Source organism: Ranitomeya variabilis, chromosome 3, assembly GCF_051348905.1.
Source record: "Ranitomeya variabilis isolate aRanVar5 chromosome 3, aRanVar5.hap1, whole genome shotgun sequence".
Classification (NCBI taxonomy): Eukaryota; Metazoa; Chordata; class Amphibia; order Anura; family Dendrobatidae; genus Ranitomeya; species Ranitomeya variabilis.
The window spans coordinates 460,819,545-460,839,459 of NC_135234.1; the positions used below are offsets into that span (position 1 = coordinate 460,819,545).

A 19,915-nucleotide genomic window follows, 5' to 3' on the forward strand; every position below is an offset into this window, starting at 1 on the left:
ATATATGTATATATATGTATATATTACATAGATAGTTGAAAAGCTGGCAATTAATCTGTCATGTACTGTGAAATCACAGCAGGAGCCGACAGGATAGAAGAGATGGATTACATACAGTAAATATGAATAGAATAGGTAAATATACAGATGTCTGTGACAAACACAATTAGTACTGTTTGTGTGCAACTTACTGTACATTTATTTAAATAATAAAAGATTATTTTTCTTAAAAAAAATGGCGTAGGCTCCTGCATAATTTTTGTAACTAGCGGAGGGAAAATTGGTGGCTGGGGGCTGATGTTTGTAGCCTGGGAAGGGGTAATACCCATGGAGCTATTAATATCAGTTCACAATTGTATGCTTAGCCTTTACTGGCTATTAAAATGGGGGATCCTGAAAAAATTATGTAGGGTCCCCCTATAATTAATAACCAGCAAAGGCTATGCAAACAGCTGCGGGCTGATATTAGCAGCCTAGGAAGGGGCCATGTATACTGGCCCCTCCCAGACTAAGAACATCAGCTCTCACTCTCAGCCACCCCAGAAAAGGCCCATCTCTAAGATGCGCCAATTCTGGCACTTAACCTCCCTCTTCCCACTTGCCCTGTAGCAGTGGCAAGTGAGGTGATATTTGAGGGGTTGATGTCACCTTCATATTGTCAGGTGACACCAAGCCCAGAGGTTAGTAGTAGAGAGACGTCAATAAGACGCCCCCATTACTAACCCCATAGTCATATTGTATAAAAAATCCTTGAAAGAAAGACACAGACTCCTTTAAAAATCTTAATTATGCCATACTTAAAACCTTGCCCCGTCCCCGATGCTCTCGTCATCTGCAAAAGAGGTAATGATGATGAACCAATGCAGCCATGTAATCCAGGCTGTCATCCAGTAATCCGTGGGCTTGTTGTCACCGGACAATACAAAGGTGACATCAACTCCACAAATATGAACCACCCTTGCCACTGCTACAGGGCAAGTAGGAAGAGCCGGGCAAAGTGCCAGAATTGATGAATCTAATAGATGTGCCTTTTCTGGGTGGCTGCAGGCTACTATTTTTAGGCTGTAGGGTCCAATATCAATGCCCCCTTACCAGCCTGAGAATACCAGCCCCAGCTGTCTGCTTTAGCAAGGCTGGTTGTCAAAAAATGGGGTTGGACCCCACGGCGTTGTTTTTAATTATTTTTTTAAATAATTAAAAAGATGGCGCGGAGATCCCTCTATTCTTGATAACCAACCTTACTGAAGCTGACAGGTAAGGGTTGCAGCCCCCAGCTGTGAGTTTTGTCTGGCTGGTTATCAAAAATACAAGGGAAATCAAGCAGGTTTTTTTTTTTATTATTTATTTACAGTGCAGGAGTGGCTGATGAATACTCCCATCGGTCGCTCCTGCTCTCACTGTTATTAGCGGCAGAAGGTGTTAGCTGATGGGAACTACAGTCCCATCAGCTGACACCAGTGAACGGAGGTAAACTTTATACCTCCGATCACAGTGTGGGAACCGTGGCTCTCTGACCGGCCAGGATGATTTCACTGCCGATCAGAAGTGCTACGTCGGTGTTTCCCACGCTGTCACACAGTATGGTAAACACCGGCTTGTGCTGTGTATGTTCGGCTATATTTGACGATTAAATGGACGATTAAATTGGTGAATATTGTAAATTCGGCGATAGTGAGCCAAACCGAACATTGATATATTCGCTCATCTCTAGTTACCACTTCTGCATTTTTCACCCACTCTGATTTTGGCTTACAAATACTGAGGTAAAATATTGACCAAATGCTGAACGTGTGAATGTGGCCACTCAACCCACTCAGGGTTGTCTGAGAGTTTGCCACAAACTCAAGAGAGCAGAAATCCCTCATATCTATGTATAAAGGGTAGGGAAGACATGGTAGCTTGTTACCTCCCACGACCTAAGATATAACTAACAATTAGGCCGGGGTCACACTACTGTAGAATACGGACAAGTTCTATGCGAGAAAACATTGCATAGCACTCGGACCATTGTTAATCTGCGGGGCAGCTCACATCACCATATTTTTTCTCAGGTGTATTCGATGTGCGTGTTGAATTGCAGCGTGCTGCGATTGTACGCATATGTAGTCCAAGACTCGTCAATGCAAGCCTATGGATACGAGAAAAACTTTTCATCTGGATAGTTTGCTATTTATATAATATAATTTATTTTATCCAGTGACCTATATGCACTATGCACTTGTCACTTTATATTGTTATATGAGGCATTTTGGACTCTTGATATAATGGTTGTTACCATTGATGTCTGTGCAATGGTTTTTAAGACCTTCGCCATTCAATTTGTGTACTGTATGTGCATGTTTATAGGCGTGTTGTATAATTATGCCCTTTTGACTATACCAGCCATTCATTGGACGTGGCACTAAGGTGTCACTTCAACCCTCCCTCTTTTTCCCCCTTTTTTATGTATTTATGTACTCTTATGATGATAAAAATTTTCTTGACATAATCATCAAAGATTTTAATTTTATTGCTCTGAGATCCATTTCTTTTTTGGTTTGCTATTGATATTGTTATGGATGAGCCTATAATATATGGCCCTCTTTTCTGGTAATAAAATGACCTAAGATATAACTAACAATTAGGCCGGGGTCACACTACCGTAAAATACGGACGAGTGCTATGCGAGAAAACATGGCATAGCACTTGGACCATTCTTAATCTATGGGGCAGCTCACATCACCATATGTTTTCTCAGGCGTATTCGACGTGCATGTTAAATTGCAGCATGCTGCGATTGTATGCATAAATTGTCCGAGACTCGCCAATGCAAGCCTATGGATACGAGAAAAACTCGGACGTCACACGGACCATTCATCTAGCTTGCAACAAATACGCACACATTCTCCTCATTCCAGCCCATTGACCCATTAAATTCAATCGGGAAAATCAGTGAAAAATGTAAAGCCATACGCTTGTCATACGGATGCATAGGTGCGATAAAATTGCATCATCGCATTGCAAACGCATTAGGCCGGCGTCACACTCAGCGTATGGAAATACGGTCCGTTTTTTACGGCCATAATACACAGTAATTGTCCCAAAACACTGTTGCGTATTCAATGCGAGGATGCGATTTTTACGCACAAATTTATCCGTGTTTCATTCGTATGGCTTCCGTACGGCATTTTTTTCTCGCAGGCTTGCAAAACGGACATATCATGGATCCATTGGCTCAAATATTGTTAAAAACATATATACAGTCTCTCTCTCTCTCTCTCTCTCTCTATATATATATATATATATATGACAGTGAGACATATATATATATATATATATATATATATATATATATATATATATATATTTATTTATATTTAATTCAGCTCTAGATAGCAGAAAAGCCGGTAATTCAACTGCCGGTTTTTCCTCTCTCCTTCACAAACCCGACAGGATATGAGACATGGTTTACATACAGTAAACCATCTCATATCCCTTCTTTTATTACATATTCCTCTTTACTAATGTAAGAAGTGTCTCTTTGTAAAATTTGGGGGCTCTAGCTATTAAATTAAAGGGTTAAATCTCGGAAAAAATTGGCGTGAGCTCCAGCGCAATTTTCTCCGCCAGAGTGGGAAAGCCAGTGACTGAGGGCAGATATTAATAGCCTAGAGAGGGACCATGGTTATAGGACCCCCCCAGCTAATAACATCTGCCCACAGCCACCCCAGAAAAGGCACATCTGGAAGATGCGCCTATTCTGGCACTTAGCCTCTCTCTTCCCACTTCCTTGTAGCGGTGGGATATGGGGTAATAAAGGGTTAATGTCACCTTGCTATTGTAAGGTGACATTAAGCCAGGTTAATAATGGAGAGGCGTCAATTATGACACCTATCCATTATTACTCCAATAGTACGAAATGGTTAATAAACACACACACATTATTAACCCCTTTCTGCCAGCTGACGGAATAGTACGTCAGCTGGCAGATCCCCCGCTTTGAGGTGGGCTCCGGCGGTGAGCCCACCTCAAAGCTGCGACATGTCAGCTGTTTTGTACAGCTGACATGTGCGCGCAATGAGCGCGAGCGGAATTGCGATCCGCCCACGCCCATTAACTAGTTAAATGCCGCCGTCAAGCGCTGACAGCGGCATTTAACTAGCACTCCCGGCTGCGCGGCCGGAAGTGCTCGCACCGCTGACCCCGTCACATGATCAGGGGTCAGCGGTGCATTGCCATAACAACCAGAGGTCTCCTTGAGACCTCTATGGTTGTTGATGGCCGATTGCTTTGAGCGCCACCCTGTGGTCGGCGTTCAAAGTACACCACCATTTCTACTACATAGAGGAGATCTGTGCTTCACCTCTATGTAGCAGAGCCGATCGTGTAGTGCATGCTTCTAGCCTCCTATGGAGGCTATTAAAGCATGCCAAAATTTAAAAAAAAAAGTGTTTCAAAATATAAAAAAAATAAAAAAATATAAAAGTTCAAATCACCCCCTTTCGCCCCAATCAAAATAAAACAATAAAAAAAAATCAAACCTACACATATTTGGTATCGCCGCGTTCAGAATTGCCCGATCTATCAATAAAAACAAAGGATTAACCTGATCGCTAAATGGCGTAGCGAGAAAAAAAATCAAAATGCCAAAATTACGTTTTTTTTGGTCGCCGCGACATTGCATTAAAATGTAATAACGGGCGATCAAAAAACGTATCTGCACCAAAATGGTATCAATAAAAACAACAGCTTGGCACGCAAAAAATAAGCCCTCACCCGACCCCAGATCACGAAAATTGGAGACGCTACGGGTATCGGAAAATCGCGCAATTGTTTTTTTTTTTAGCAAAGTTTGGAATTTTTTTTTCACCACTTAGATAAAAAATAACCTAGACATGTTAGGTGTCTATGAACTCGTAATGACCTGGAGAATCATAATGGCAGGTTAGTTTTAGCATTTGGTTAACCTAGCAAAAAGCCAAACAAAAAACAAGTGTGAGATTGCACTTTTTTTGCAATGTCATCACACTTGGAATTTTTTTCCCGTTTTCTGTTACATGGCATGGTAAAACCAATGTTATCGTTCAAAAGTACATCTTGTCCCGCAAAAAATAAGCCCTCACATGGCCATATTGACGGAAAAATAAAAAAGTTATGGCTCTGGGAAGGAGGGGAGCAAAAACCGAAAACGAAAAAAATGGAAAAAGCTCCGGGGGTGAAGGGGTTAAAAAGTATTTTAATGAAATAAAGACAAATGGTGTTTTAATATTTTATTATACTCTTAATCTACCTGCAGACCCTTCTCACCTGAAACAAAGTTAAAAAAACAAACAACAATATTCCATACCTTCCGTCGTTCAGTCTTGTCCCACGCTGTAAATCCATCTGAAGGAGTTAAATCATTTTACACTCAGGAGCTCTGCTAATGCAGCTGTGCTCCTGTCTGTAAAACTTGGCGAATGAATGGAATGCAGAGAAATGTACTGTAGTTACCTCGAGTCGCGGTGATGCGCCCTCTCTTGGATGAACTCATATGAACTCGAACGTGAGAAAATATTCTGAAAAGTTCTCAGGCTCGAGTTCATATGAGTTCATCCAGCAGGGGGCGCATCACCGCGACTCGAGGTAACTACAGTACATTCCCCTGCATTCCATTCATTCACACTTCTTACATTAGTAAAGAGGAATATGTAATAAAAGAAGGGATATGAGATGGTTTACTGTATGTAAACCATGTCTCATATCCTGTCGGGTTTGTGAAGGAGATAGGAAAAGCCGGCAACTGAATTACCGGCTTTTCTGCTATCTAGCGCTGAATTAAATATATATATATATATATATATATATATATATATATATATAGTGGGGCAAAAAAGTATTTAGTCATTCAGCAATAGTGCAAGTTCCACCACTTAAAAAGATGAGAGGCGTCTGTAATTTAGATCATAGGTAGACCTCAACTATGGGAGACAAACTGAGAAAAAAAAATCCAGAAAATCACATTGTCTGTTTTTTTATCATTTTATTTGCATATTATGGTGGAAAATAAGTATTTGGTCAGAAACAAACAATCAAGATTTCTGGCTCTCACAGACCTGTAACTTCTTCTTTAAGAGTCTCCTCTTTCCTCCACTCATTACCTGTAGTAATGGCACCTGTTTAAACTTGTTATCAGTATAAAAAGACACCTGTGCACACCCTCAAACAGTCTGACTCCAAACTCCACTATGGTGAAGACCAAAGAGCTGTCAAAGGACACCAGAAACAAAATTGTAGCCCTGCACCAGGATGGGAAGACTGAATCTGCAATAGCCAACCAGCTTGGAGTGAAGAAATCAACAGTAGGAGCAATAATTAGAAAATGGAAGACATTCAAGACCACTGATAATCTCCCTCGATCTGGGGCTCCACGCAAAATCCCACCCCGTGGGGTCAGAATGATCACAAGAACGGTGAGCAAAAATCCCAGAACCACGCGGGGGGACCTAGTGAATGAACTGCAGAGAGCTGGGACCAATGTAACAAGGCCTACCATAAGTAACACACTACGCCACCATGGACTCAGATCCTGCAGTGCCAGACGTGTCCCACTGCTTAAGCCAGTACATGTCCGGGCCCGTCTGAAGTTTGCTAGAGAGTATTTGGATGATCCAGAAGAGTTTTGGGAGAATGTCCTATGGTCTGATGAAACCAAACTGGAACTGTTTGGTAGAAACACAACTTGTCGTGTTTGGAGGAAAAAGAATACTGAGTTGCATCCATGAAACACCATACATACTGTAAAGCATGGTGGTGGAAACATCATGCTTTGGGGCTGTTTCTCTGCAAAGGGGCCAGGACGACTGATCCAGGTACATGAAAGAATGAATGGGGCCATGTATCGTGAGAGTTTGAGTGCAAACCTCCTTCCATCAGCAAGGGCTGGGTCTTTCAGCACAATAATGATCCAAAGCACACCGCCAGGGCAATGAAGGAGTGGCTTCGTAAGAAGCATTTCAAGGTCCTGGAGTGGCCTAGCCAGTCTCCAGATCTCAACCCTATAGAAAACCTTGGGAGGGAGTTGAAAGTCCGTGTTGCCAAGATAAAAGCCAAAAACATCACTGATCTAGAGGAGATCTGCATGGAGGAATGGGCCAACATACCAACACCAGTGTGTGGCAACCTTGTGAAGACTTACAGAAAACGTTTGACCTCTGTCATTGCCAACAAAGGCTATATTACAAAGTATTAAGATGAAATTTTGTTTCTGACCAAATACTTATTTTCCACCATAATATGCAAATAAAATGATAAAAAAACAGACAATGTGATTTTCTGGATTTTTTTTTCTCAGTTTGTCTCCCATAGTTGAGGTCTACCTATGATGTAAATTACAGACGCCTCTCATCTTTTTAAGTGGTGGAACTTGCACTATTGCTGACTGACTAAATACTTTTTTGCCCCACTGTATATACCTATTCTATGTGTACACACTTATTCTACCTATTCTATTCTCTATGCTGTCAGTGTGATTTTACTGTACACTGCACTGAATTACCGGCTTTTCATAGAACACCGCTGCGTATTTCTCGCAAGTCACACGAATGGTCCGTGTGTAATCCGTAATTTTCTCGCCCCATAGACTTTCATTGGTGGATTTTTTGCGCAATACGCTGACAAATGTTGCGATTTTCTACGGCCATACAAGACCGTATAATACGGATACGTAATATACGGCAGATAGGAGCTGCCCCATAGAGAATCATTGGGCTGTGTGCAATGCGTATTTTCTGGACGTATTTTCTGCGCTCATACGTCCGTAAAACTCGCTAGTGTGACGCCGGCCTTAAACACGGATGAGACTCGGACCGATATTTCATACGTTAACTGTGACCCCGGCCTTAGAGATAGAGCCTGCAGAGAGGAATACTGGTGAAACGTAGAATACAAGTAATTTGAGACGACATAGACATGTTTAGTATTTGGTGCATACACAGTCATGATGATTTCTGCTCTCATGAGTATGTGGCAAGCCATCAGATAACCCTATGTAACGCCATGTTCACATGTTCTGACTGTTCCACTCCTGGTTTTGGCTTATAAATACTGATGTAAAAATCTGATCAAATACTCAATGTGTGCATGTGGCCTAAATGGTCAAAAAGTGCTATTCCTTGTGTACAAACACATGATAACTTATTCTGAAAAGTCCACTGAAAAGACAGGTACACTTTAAATCCATTCCGTATGTAACCATATATGCGTTTCTCTCTGCAATGAACATACTGTTTATTCAGATTATTCAGTTTTCTAATATGTCAAACAGCAAATTACAAATGAAACTGAACTTTTGGAATTGATCTTTATCAATCTCCTGGTGCGATGTACGCTTATCTAGTCTGAATGATTTTACATCAGAATGTACATTAATTGCCTGAATTCCAGAATGAAATTCTCATCTTCGGAGAATAACATAATTTATCGATTAGGTAAATGTGTTTGGTCATTATAATAGGATTAGGACAAATGATTATTTATTTAACTGAGAAAGAAAAATAGATTTAATGAAGAGTGATAATTTAACTGCAATAACAGTTATAGGATTATTATATTACTAAAAAAACCATGAGACTCCCAGTGATTCTGAGAAAGGGGCTCTGGATTCCCTGAGAATGGTGCGCTGCAGCCTCATCCTAAAAAAAGCGGAGGTTAGCATGTGTGGCCTTTGCTCCAATCATTGTCTATGGGACTGCAAAGTACAGTGCTCAACTACTTCCATTAGTCCCATAGACAATGAATGGAGCAGAGACTGTGCGTGTGCACCTCCATTCCATAGACATAGGGAATAACTTGATTTCTTGGGAATAAGCCTTTAAAGGCTCATACAGATGAGTGTATAAATCAGACGTATGATATCCAATTTTTTATTGGACAGCAAACTGACCCATATTATTCAATAGAGCTGTTCAGATTATTTCTTTGTCTGAGTCTCCATCATAGTCTCCATCAAAAATGATAGCATGCACTACTTTAATATGAGTCTCGCATGAGACTCACATATTCAGGTCTATGGGTGCAAGAAAAAAAATCGGCTCCCATACGGACCTACAGAATGGCATCTGATTTGCAAGGATAGATTTCTATTATAAACCTAGGAAAAACTGTATGTGATCATGTACATGTTTTAATGTACTGGTATGAAAACAGATATTGCATGGATGCATGGCACATGGATGAAAATATGATGAAAATTAGAAAAAAAATTGTTCAGAAGAAACTTGGACGATTTTTCGTACGCTTGTGTGCAGACACCCTAAGGGAAATCTGTCAGCAGATGTTTGCTCTGCAATCTGAGTGCAGCATAATATAGGGCACAGAAAGCCTGATTCCAGCAATGTATCACTAAGGCCGGCGTCACACTCAGCGTATGAAAATACTGTCCGTTTTTTACAAAAATGTTCCCAAAATAGAGATAAGTATGTCATCCATAGGTAGGGTGTGGCAGCGTATTTTGCGCATGGCATCCTCCGTATGTAATCCGTATGGCATCCATACTGCGATATTTTCTCGCAGGCTTGCAAAACCGACATCTAATGGATTTATGTGCTCAAATGCTCGTTAAAACATACAGTATATACAGTATCTATATATATATATATATATGTCATTGAGACACACACATATATATATATATATATATATATATATACTGTATATTTATATTTAATTCAGCGCTAGATAGCATAATAGCCAGTAATTCAATTGCCGGCTTTTGCTATCTCCTTCCCAAACCCGACATGATATGAGACATGGTTTACATACAGTAAACCATCTCATATCCCTTTTTTTTTGCATATTCCACACTACTACTACTGTCTGGGACAGCTCATAGAATCCCACGGTATGCAGTACCATCTCTATGCCGACGACACGCAGATCTACCTATCCGGACCTGACCTCACCTCCTTACTTACCAAAATCCCGCACTGTCTGTCTGCTATTTCAGCCTTCTTTTCTGCTCGCTTTCTACAACTGAACATGGACAAAACAGAATTCATCATCTTTCCCCCATCTCACTCTACCCCTCCACCCGACCTATCCATCAATGTCAATGGCTGCTCACTTTCCCCAGTCCCACACGCCCGGTGCCTCGGGGTGATCCTCGACTCTGCCCTCTCTTTCAAGCCACATATCCAAGCCCTTGCCTCCTCCTGCCGCCTCAAACTCAAAAACATTTCCCGGATCCGCGCATTCCTTGACCGCGACACCGCAAAAACACTAGTGTATGCCCTTATCATCTCCCGCCTCGACTACTGCAACCTCCTACTCTCTGGACTCCCCTCTAGCACTCTGGCACCACTCCAATCCATCCTACACTCTGCTGCTCGACTAATCTACCTGTCTCCCCGCTATTCCCCAGCCTCTCCCCTATGCCAAGCCCTTCACTGGCTTCCTATCGCCCAGAGACTCCAGTTCAAAACCCTCACAATGACCTACAAAGCCATCCACAACCTATCTCCTCCATACATCTGTGACATGATCTCCCGGTACCTACCAACACGCAACCTCCGATCCTCTCAAGACCTCCTTCTCTACTCCCCCCTCATCTCTTCTTCCCACAACCGCATCCAAGACTTCTCCCGTGCTTCCCCCATACTCTGGAACTCTCTACCCCAGCACATCAGACTCTCGCCTACCATAGAAACTTTCAAAAAGAGTCTGAAGACTCGCCTCTTCCGACAAGCCTACAGCCTGCAGTGATCCTGAACCTACTGAACTGCCGCACAACCAGCTCTACCCTCTCCTAGTGTATCATCACCCATCCCCTGCAGACTGTGAGCCCTCGCGGGCAGGGTCCTCCCTCCTTGTGTGCCTTGTTTTTGCTCATGTTTAATGTTTGTCTATATTTGCCCCGTACTTCACATGTAAAGCGCCATGGAATAAATGGCGCTATAAAAATGAATAATAATAATAATAAAATAATAATACTAATGTTAGTAAGAACAGGTACCACTGATACATAACTTAAAAATAAGTACTGGGAAAATACACCCTATATATTGGACAAAAATCCCTGTAAGGAGGACACTCCAAAATAGTCTAACCTACAGCAAAATGTGGAGTACATAGTCCCATACACAAATATGGAAAAAAAATTTAAACGTAGTTTTATTAACAATCATAGATAGCAACATCATAGAATAAATATATACAGACTGACAAAACCAGGTACAGAATGGTGCAAATACAGACTGACACAAACTACTGTAGTGGCAATATGGTAGATAGCAGCTAAGTCATACACTCCTCCTAAAAAGTGCTAAGTGCAAGATAAAGTGCCAAAGAATGTAAGGCTCAGTTCCCACTACTTACTGGGATCGCTATATAGCATCCCACCAGACTATAACTGAGAAAAAAGAAGGGGAAGTAGAAAGGGGGAGTATGCCGCTCATCTTACCCATCAGTATATGCCGGTAGTGTGTCTCCAGCAGCCCCGACGCGCGTTTCGCGTTGGGCTTCCTCGGGGGGCTGGGGGCCTTTTCTGGGGTGGCTGGGGGCAGATGTTTTTAGCCAGGGGGGCCAATAACCATGGACCCTCTCTAGGCTATTAATATCTGCCCTCAGTCACTGGCTTTACCACTCTGGCGGAGAAAATTGCACGGGAGCCCACGCCAATTTTTTTCGCGATTTAACCCTGTAATTTAATAGCTAGAGGGCCCAAATTTTGCACATACACACTACTAACATTAGTAGTGTGGAATATGCAAAAAAAAAAAAAGGGATATGAGATGGTTTACTGTATGTAAACCATGTCTCATATCATGTCGGGTTTGAGAAGGAGAAATGAAAAGCCGGCAATTGAATTACCGGCTTTTATGATATCTAGCGCTGTATGAAATACAAATATATATATATATAAATGTGTCTCACTGACATATATATATATATATATATATATATATATATATATATACCTATTCTATGTGTATTTATGCTACCTATTCTATTCCAATCTGTCAGTGTGATTTTACTGTACACCGCACTGAATTGCCGGCTTTTCTCTATAACACCGATGCGTATTTCTCGCAAGTCACACGCATGGTCCGTGTGTAATCCGTATTTTTCTCGCCCCCATAGACTTTCATTGGCGATTTTTTTGCGCAATACGCAAATGCAGCATGCTGCGATTTTCTACGGCCGTACAAGACCTTATAATACGGATCAGTAAAATATAGCAGATAGGAGCTGGGCCATAGAGAATTATTGTACCGCATGCAATCCGTATTTTCTGCACCCCTCATACGTCCATAAAACTCGCTAGTGTGACGCCGGCCTAAGGATAAAGTTTCCACGTGCCGGAATGGCTGCGCTTTGGACGCAACGGATACCCCGCTCTGCCCAAGGCCCTGCCCCCTTTTGTGCGAGCAGTGATTCTGCCTGTGTTCATTGACCACAGGCGGAATCACCGCATCCTATACATAGGACTGTGGTATTTATCTTGCGGAGACGGAGCGTCTTCATAGACATGAAGACTCGCCTCATGTCCGGATATGCAGGGCCGTCGGATGCGTTTTACCACGCACAGTGGAGATGGGATTTCATAAAATCCCCTCCACTATGCTGTAACATCTGGACGCTGCGGATTGGATGCTGCAGCTGTACGCAGCGTCCAATCAGCAGCAAATCCTGATGTGATATGCCCAGTGGAAACATACCCTTACTAAGATGCTTGGTGCAGTTTTGAAAGAATCCTTGTTTGTCTGATGTTGATGCAGCAGAGCTAAGTCTTCTGCTCTGTATATAATCCCGCCCACACCCCTGACTGGCAGCTTTCTCTGTACACTGTGCATTGTCAGCAATCTGCCAATCAGTGGTGCGGGAGGGGTTACACAGATTAGCCTGACTGGTGTGCACATGAGATGTAGTCCTGTAGTAATAATCTCCTGCTGATAAAATACTGACTGTATTGAAGCTACAACACACAGCCTAATAAGTGACACATTGCTGTTATCAGGCTCTCATGCCCTATATTATGCTGTTCTCAGAATAAATAGCAAAAATCTGTTGACAGATTCCCTTTAATGCACTGTTTAAAATAGGACAAATCCTACAGAAGGAGAAATCAGACCTATTAAGTTAAAACATACAAAGCTTTATAAAATGATACTCAAAAGGAACATGTATAGCACTAGTACAATGGATGTAATCAATGCGTCACACAAACAGCACAGACCAGCAATGAACCACAGATGTCTAGGACATTGTTAATATTGAACTACAATAGGAGATGACATTATATGCAAACTGGAGAAAGATGAATCTTAAAAGGTATCAAATAGATAATACAGCAAAATTATATCCCCATTGCATATATGGACTCAATACAGGACTAACTGCAAAGTTCATAAAGACTAAAACAAAGCACCAGAAAGCAGTTTTTTTGTAGTCAAAAAGGTCAATAGAATTTAATATAGTTATTATTTAATACAGAACAGGTAAAAGGCATAGCAGGAAAGGTCGCACAGTAAATCAGCACACATGAAGAACAAGGGCGGTTAACGGCGCAGAACTTTAGTCTAGGAGAGAGATATCAAAGTAAGTCCCCAACTGTAGTCATATAAGTCCAACATGATTAGTACACATCACAGCCGGCAATAGGCTAACAAAGGATCATGTGCACTAGCGCAGCAGTGAGGACAAAGTAACACCAAAGGGGGAATGATAATAAACATAGCATCAGTGCCAAGTCCAGACACCGCGCCGTCCACAGCCCACTCCGACGCGCGTTTCGGAAAGATTCCTTCCTCAGGGAGCGTGTTGGACTTATATGATGACGGTTGGGGATTTACTTTGATATCTTTCTCCTAGACTAAAGTTCTGCACCGTTAACCGCCCTTGTTCTTCATGTGTGCTGCTTTACTGTGCGACCTTTCCTGCTATGCCTTTTACCTGTTCTGTATTAAATAATAAATATATTACATTCTATTCACCTTTTTGACTACAAAAACTGTTTTCTGGTGCTTTGTTTTAACATTGTTAATATGTGGGGAAGAGGAAAGGGTAAAGATCCACGCAACTTCTTAAAAAGTACGGCTGAAGGGGAAAGTAATATCTAGAAAGTCTGCTAAGAAATTGATGATGTACAAGGCAGAAAGCTTTACACAGGAATCTAATAAATAGTAACCTCTGAATTGTGTAATGGATGGAACAATGTAAAGGTTTGATAATTCACAAATGGGGTCAATTTGCAATCAATAAGGTAAAAGAATAGCAACCAAATGACAGACACTCGTAATTGTGACATTTTAAACAAATACAATAAGGTTAGTTTCATGCTGAGTGTTTTTACATGGATTTTGGAGCAGTTTCTGATAAATCTCTGCAAATGCTCTTTGAATAAGCATCCTGTTCTTTTCAATAGTTACATGGTGCTATTTCTTCCATGTGAAAATAGCAGAAACATTTCAACACTAGAGATATTTCTGCCTGAAAAAATGCTTCAAACATGACTTCTGAATTAATTGAAACAGAAAAGATGTAGGAAAACAAATCACACTGTAAATGCACCAAAAACACTTGTTTTTTTAAGATTTTTTTTTTTAATTATTCACTTACATTTTTAGCCTGAATAAACCCTCTCTTAAAAGAAAAGCATGATTTATTAAGACTGGTGCAGCACACACCAGTTTTTATGAAGCGCTCGCTGGACCTGACTCGTTTAGTGGCGTGTACTGCATAATAAAACAGGCGCATCTGGTCTTCAATGTACGCGGTTGGCAGAAATGTACGCCAGCCAAGAGCTGATTTGCAGAGTCAGTTAGCAGCGTACCATAAGATGGATTCGACAGGCGATCACACCCAAATTGGCGTAGCTAGCCAGGACTGTCATGTCAGCGCACAAAGTCGCAATGTTTTTGCGCAACTGCTGATTTGTGCAGAAATATTGCTACTGTTTATGGGGATTATGCCAGATTTCTGCACCTACAGAATTAGCATTTGGTTACTTCTGTTTTTTCCACTATATTTTTGAGTGCGTCTTTTTTTTTACCGAGTTTTTATTGCACTTTTGACGATGAATTTTTTGTTTCTTTTTGGTGGATCATGTTTTAAAACTTCTTTGCATTTGATACTTCCTAGTATTTGCCTTTGAAAAAAGCATTTTTAGAGGGAAAATTCACAAGAAATGCATATCTTTTTTTTAAGCTGTGGCTATTGTGAAATTAACATGTTGCGAATTTCAAAAATGCAACGCAGGGGAGTTTTTGCCGCTTATAAAAAAAGCTTGAGATTTCTATAAATCCCACCCACTTTGCTAAAAATGTAAGACACTGCGTTTTTTACTCTGCGAAAAATACACAGTGTCCAAAAACTCATCATGGGAATTTAACCTAACAGAGCACTTATAGATTTCTATAGGGACATATTCTATGTCCAATTTCATATTGAGGCATACAGAGGTTTATACTGCTGGCATACCACATCAGACACCTCATTTCATAAGTATTATCAGGCTACAGATATCTCCAACCCGCCATTCTGCGCAGAACACCATGTAATAGCACAACATGCCTTTTGTGCTTTGTGGCACGCTGTGAAGCTGCAGTGGCGGTGTGTGCCGCTGTATAAAGAGTATACATAAGCAATGGATATTATAGCGTGTGCATAATATTGTATTGCTGTCTTTAAACAATCATTTCATGCTGAAAAAGCAAATACAATATAAATGAGGTTATTGGCAGAAAGTACAGAAAATACCTTCTAATCACTAAGCTTATAAACCCACAGAAACAATCACATCCAATATCTGTAAATAACAGAACGCGCTCTCCCTATAAGCTTTTTTTTTACATGCTGCAGATTTTGTATTCGGTGCTGCTTTTATGATTGTGAAGTAGTAACCATTATTTTGTCCCATATTCAGAAATGTCTGGACAATTATCATCCCATGAGATTAACATGTGAAGGCATTTCTTAGGCGAAGACCCCTGAACAGAGCTTCCTAATTCATAACACAGCTAAAATATAGATATGATTCTTTTAACAGTAATGGATGTGAAGGGCAAAGTACAACATTTGATGCTCCTGATAAATTATATAGCATTCTTCACATACTGTACATGGAATACAGCAGAGCACAACTCAAGTTGGAAAACTAGAATTCAATGTTTAGCAATAATACCGTCAATGAATTAAAATAAATGATAATTAAATATTACATTGTAGCTGGTAGCAGTTACTTACAGACAAGACATGTATCATGGAGAGAGAAAATATAGAAGAAATCAAGCTCCCCAACGCCTGTAAAACAGGTCTATCCAGGCAGAAATGGGATGGCAAAGAACAGGTTGTATTCCAGAGCAGTGAGGAAGTAAACTTGTAGACACTTCCTAATAACAAGCTTTAGATGTCAACCATCTGGATAAATTCAGCTGAAGGAGAAGCTGCAGTCACCTATGTATTGTCTGTGCTCTAATCTGGGGGAAAGTGTGTGCAGGCTGGACTTTCCTCTGCTTTATTTCATGCCACAACTAGCAGCATCATCTGCTCTCTCTGTGAGGTGATTGGTGCTTGATATGTCCCACAGCAGAGCAGACATCTGCGCCTGTCTGGATCATTCAGCTGTGTGAGCTCTGTGCTTACATTTCCAGACCAGGCTGCTAATAGTAATGAAGCATGTTAAAAGGATCAGGATTGTCTTATCTGCTGCTTTCAGTCATCCTTTTCCATTTGCTGTAGTATTCCATTAGTTGTTTCAGGGCTAACGTATTAATTAATGTTGAGTAGTGTTGAGCGATACCGTCCGATACTTGAAAGTATCGGTATCGGAAAGTATCGGCCGATACCGGCAAAGTATCGGATCTAATCCGATACCGATACCCGATACCAATACAAGTCAATGGGACTCAAGTATCGGACGGTATCCCTGATGGTTCCCAGGGTCTGAAGGAGAGGAAACTCTCCTTCAGGCCCTGGGATCCATATTAATGTGTAAAAGAAAGAATTAAAATAAAAAATATTGCTATACTCACCTCTTCGACGCAGCCTGGACCCCACCGAGGGAACCGGCAGTGTTCTTTGCTTAAAATGCGCGTGTTTACTTCCTTCCGTTACGTCACGGCTTGTGATTGGTCGCGTGCCGCCCATGTGGCCGCAACGCGACCAATCACAGCAAGCCGTGACGTAATTTTCAGGTCCTGAATGCCTAATTCTGCATTCAGGACCTGAAAATTACATCACGGCTTGCTGTGATTGGTCGCGTCGCGGTCACATGGGCGGCACGCAACCAATCACAAGCCGTGACGTAATTTTAAAATGCGCGCGTTTCCTGCCTCCCGTGACGTCACAGCTTTTGATTGGTCGCGTCGCCCATGTGACCGCGACGCGACCAATCACGAGCCGGAACGTAATTTTAAAATCCTGAATGCCTAGAATTAGGCATTCAGGACCTGAAAATTACGTCACGGCTTGCTGTGATTGGTCGCGTCGCAGCCACATGGGCGGCACACGACCAATCACAAGCCGTGACGTCACGGAAGGAAGTAAACGCGCGCATTTTAAGCAAAGAACGCTGCCGGTTCCCTCGGTGAGGTCAAGGCTGCGTCGGAGAGGTGAGTATAGCAATATTTTTTATTTTAATTCTTTATTTTACACATTAATGTTGTTTCGATACCGATACCCGATACCACAAAAGTATCGGATCTCGGTATCGGAATGCTCAACACTAGTATTAATACAATACACATTAGTGTTTAATGCCTAAATGCAACTTTATGTGACTGCAGACTTGTGAATCCTCACCTCTTGTGCACTAAACGCTGTGAGGATTCTTCGGGAGCAGAAGTGTGCATGACCGCAAGTATGTGATTTGTATTCATGCAGTCACATGCCAACTAGACATGCAAGTGTATTGAGTGGGGCTGGACACGTCTTGTCAGAATGTGGCCAAATGTAGGAAAATCGTATACTTGTGTTCACGTGACTCTATGCTCCTAGCGACGGTATCATAGAATCTACATAGCCCACAGTACATGCGACGTGAGGATTCACAAGTCTGCAATCACATAGAGTGATTGAGACTTGTTGCATAAGGCTCCTTTAAATTAATAGTTTACTTTGTATTTTCAATAACAAGTAGTTTTACATCATATCAATGACGCGACGTGCAGTTGTGGTGCTGTAGTACCACGCATGCAACAGTCTTCATAGGTTTGCTGTGCAGGTGCCGGCGAGTCTCTACTATTGCACAGTGACTCGCTGGTGCCTGCGCAGAAGATCAATGAAGACTCTGCCCATAGAAGAGTGGATAAGGCTCACATAACCGCGTGAGTGGATGGCGCACGCAAAGGGTTACAGAAGAAAGGAGGCAGGGATTTCTTCCAGGCACCATGCGCCCTAGAGCCTGGATGAAAGAATTTACATAAAACATTATATCTGCATCTGTCAAGATTAGGGTTGAGCGACTTTCATTTTTTTAAGATCGAGTCGGGTTTTGTGAAACCCGACTTAGTCCAGAGTCGAGTCGAGTGAAGTCAGCCGATTATCGCTAAGTCGGGGATCGACCGAAACACGAAACCCAATGCAAGTCAATGGGGAAGCATAGCCGGCAGTGAGTGGAGGCCAGGAAAACACCTACAGTGCCCATTTTAATGCCAAAAACATCCATTCTTGTTTTCTGAAGCTTGTCAGTCTAAATTAACTTTATAATAATAGTTGGGCACTGGAAATTGGGGGTGATTTGGCAAAAGTTGTGGGGGGTAGGGCTGGTTCAAGGTTTTAGTGGGCACAGGAAACATGGACTACGTCACGGCGGTGGAGCAGTGAGAGGTAAGTATGTCAAGTTTGCAAGTGCTGTGATCCTAAGCAAGCAGGGGGGCCCACTCGTTGGCATTGGCACTGGCACAGGGCCCCTCAAAGTACAGCGGTGTGTTTGCACGGCGGGGGCGCCTCCCACCAGCAGCGACACTTTTGCGTACTCTGAGGGGCCATGTGCCAGTGACGTCGCCAACGAGTATGCCCCCCCCACCTGATGAAGGAACCTGCACTTTCATCTGCTCCTTCCTATTTGTTATAACTCCGGAGGAAAGAAGAGCAAACAGGTGTAGAAAAGGAAAACACTTTATTATTAGATGAATAAACATACAAAATACAAAAAAGTGCATAAAAAGTAGCAGGGGAAGGCCCAAAGGGGAACCACAGGACTCCAAAACGAAATGACCCGACATTAAGACACACAGCACAGGTTCAATTAACAACCTGGCATAAAGTGCATAGTGCATAGTATAATGATAATACCGTGTCTAAATAGCATAACCGCTTGTTACCCCATAAGTGACTGCATAGTGCATCATTTCGTTTTGGAGTCCTGTGGTTCCCCTTTGGGCCTTCCCCTGCTACTTTTTATGCACTTTTTTGTATTCATCTAATAATAAAGTGTTTTCCTTTTCTACACCTGTTTGCTCTTCTTTCCTCCGGAGTTATAACAGTTCTTATTGAGCGGGTTCTTTTGTGTGGCTCTCGTCATAGCCTTGTTCAGTGACATGCATGGCATTGATATGATGCCTTTGAGGTTGTGCTATTTTTTACCTTCCTATTTGTCCCTGTGTAAGGTGGTATAACATGCGGGAAGGGGAACCTGACTTTCAGCAGGGTCAGATTCTGGCTGTGTAGAGTGCAAGGGGAATGTAGTGGTCTAGGTCAATGTACCAGCAGACTCATGTAGCAGTGGCTGGGCAGTGGGCAGGATGAGGAGGAAACAGATATAGGGCCAAAGAATAAAGTAGGCTAAATGCAGTTCAAAATTGGTAACAGGACTAAACAGGCGGCATTGCTTTGTTGAGTGGAGTAGCAAACCCAGGAGCAGCAGACACTGTTTTAAGGGCCCAAACACACTAATAGGCCAAATGCAGTTTAATATCTGATACTATAGGCCGAAAGCCATAAGGCTGAAGCTCAGCTT

General features: G+C 41.9%; 1 protein-coding gene across 1 annotated transcript in view; it reads right to left on the reverse strand.

Moving 5' to 3' along the window:
• The window catches only part of LOC143816355 (pinopsin-like), a 405,676-nt gene extending 389,231 nt beyond the window's left edge, over positions 1-16,445 (reverse strand). The window contains exon 1 of the mRNA XM_077296602.1: positions 16,201-16,445. The gene's annotated coding sequence lies outside the window, so the exon portion shown is untranslated. The remainder of the gene's footprint in view (positions 1-16,200) is intronic.
• Positions 16,446-19,915: the final 3,470 nt, after the last annotated feature.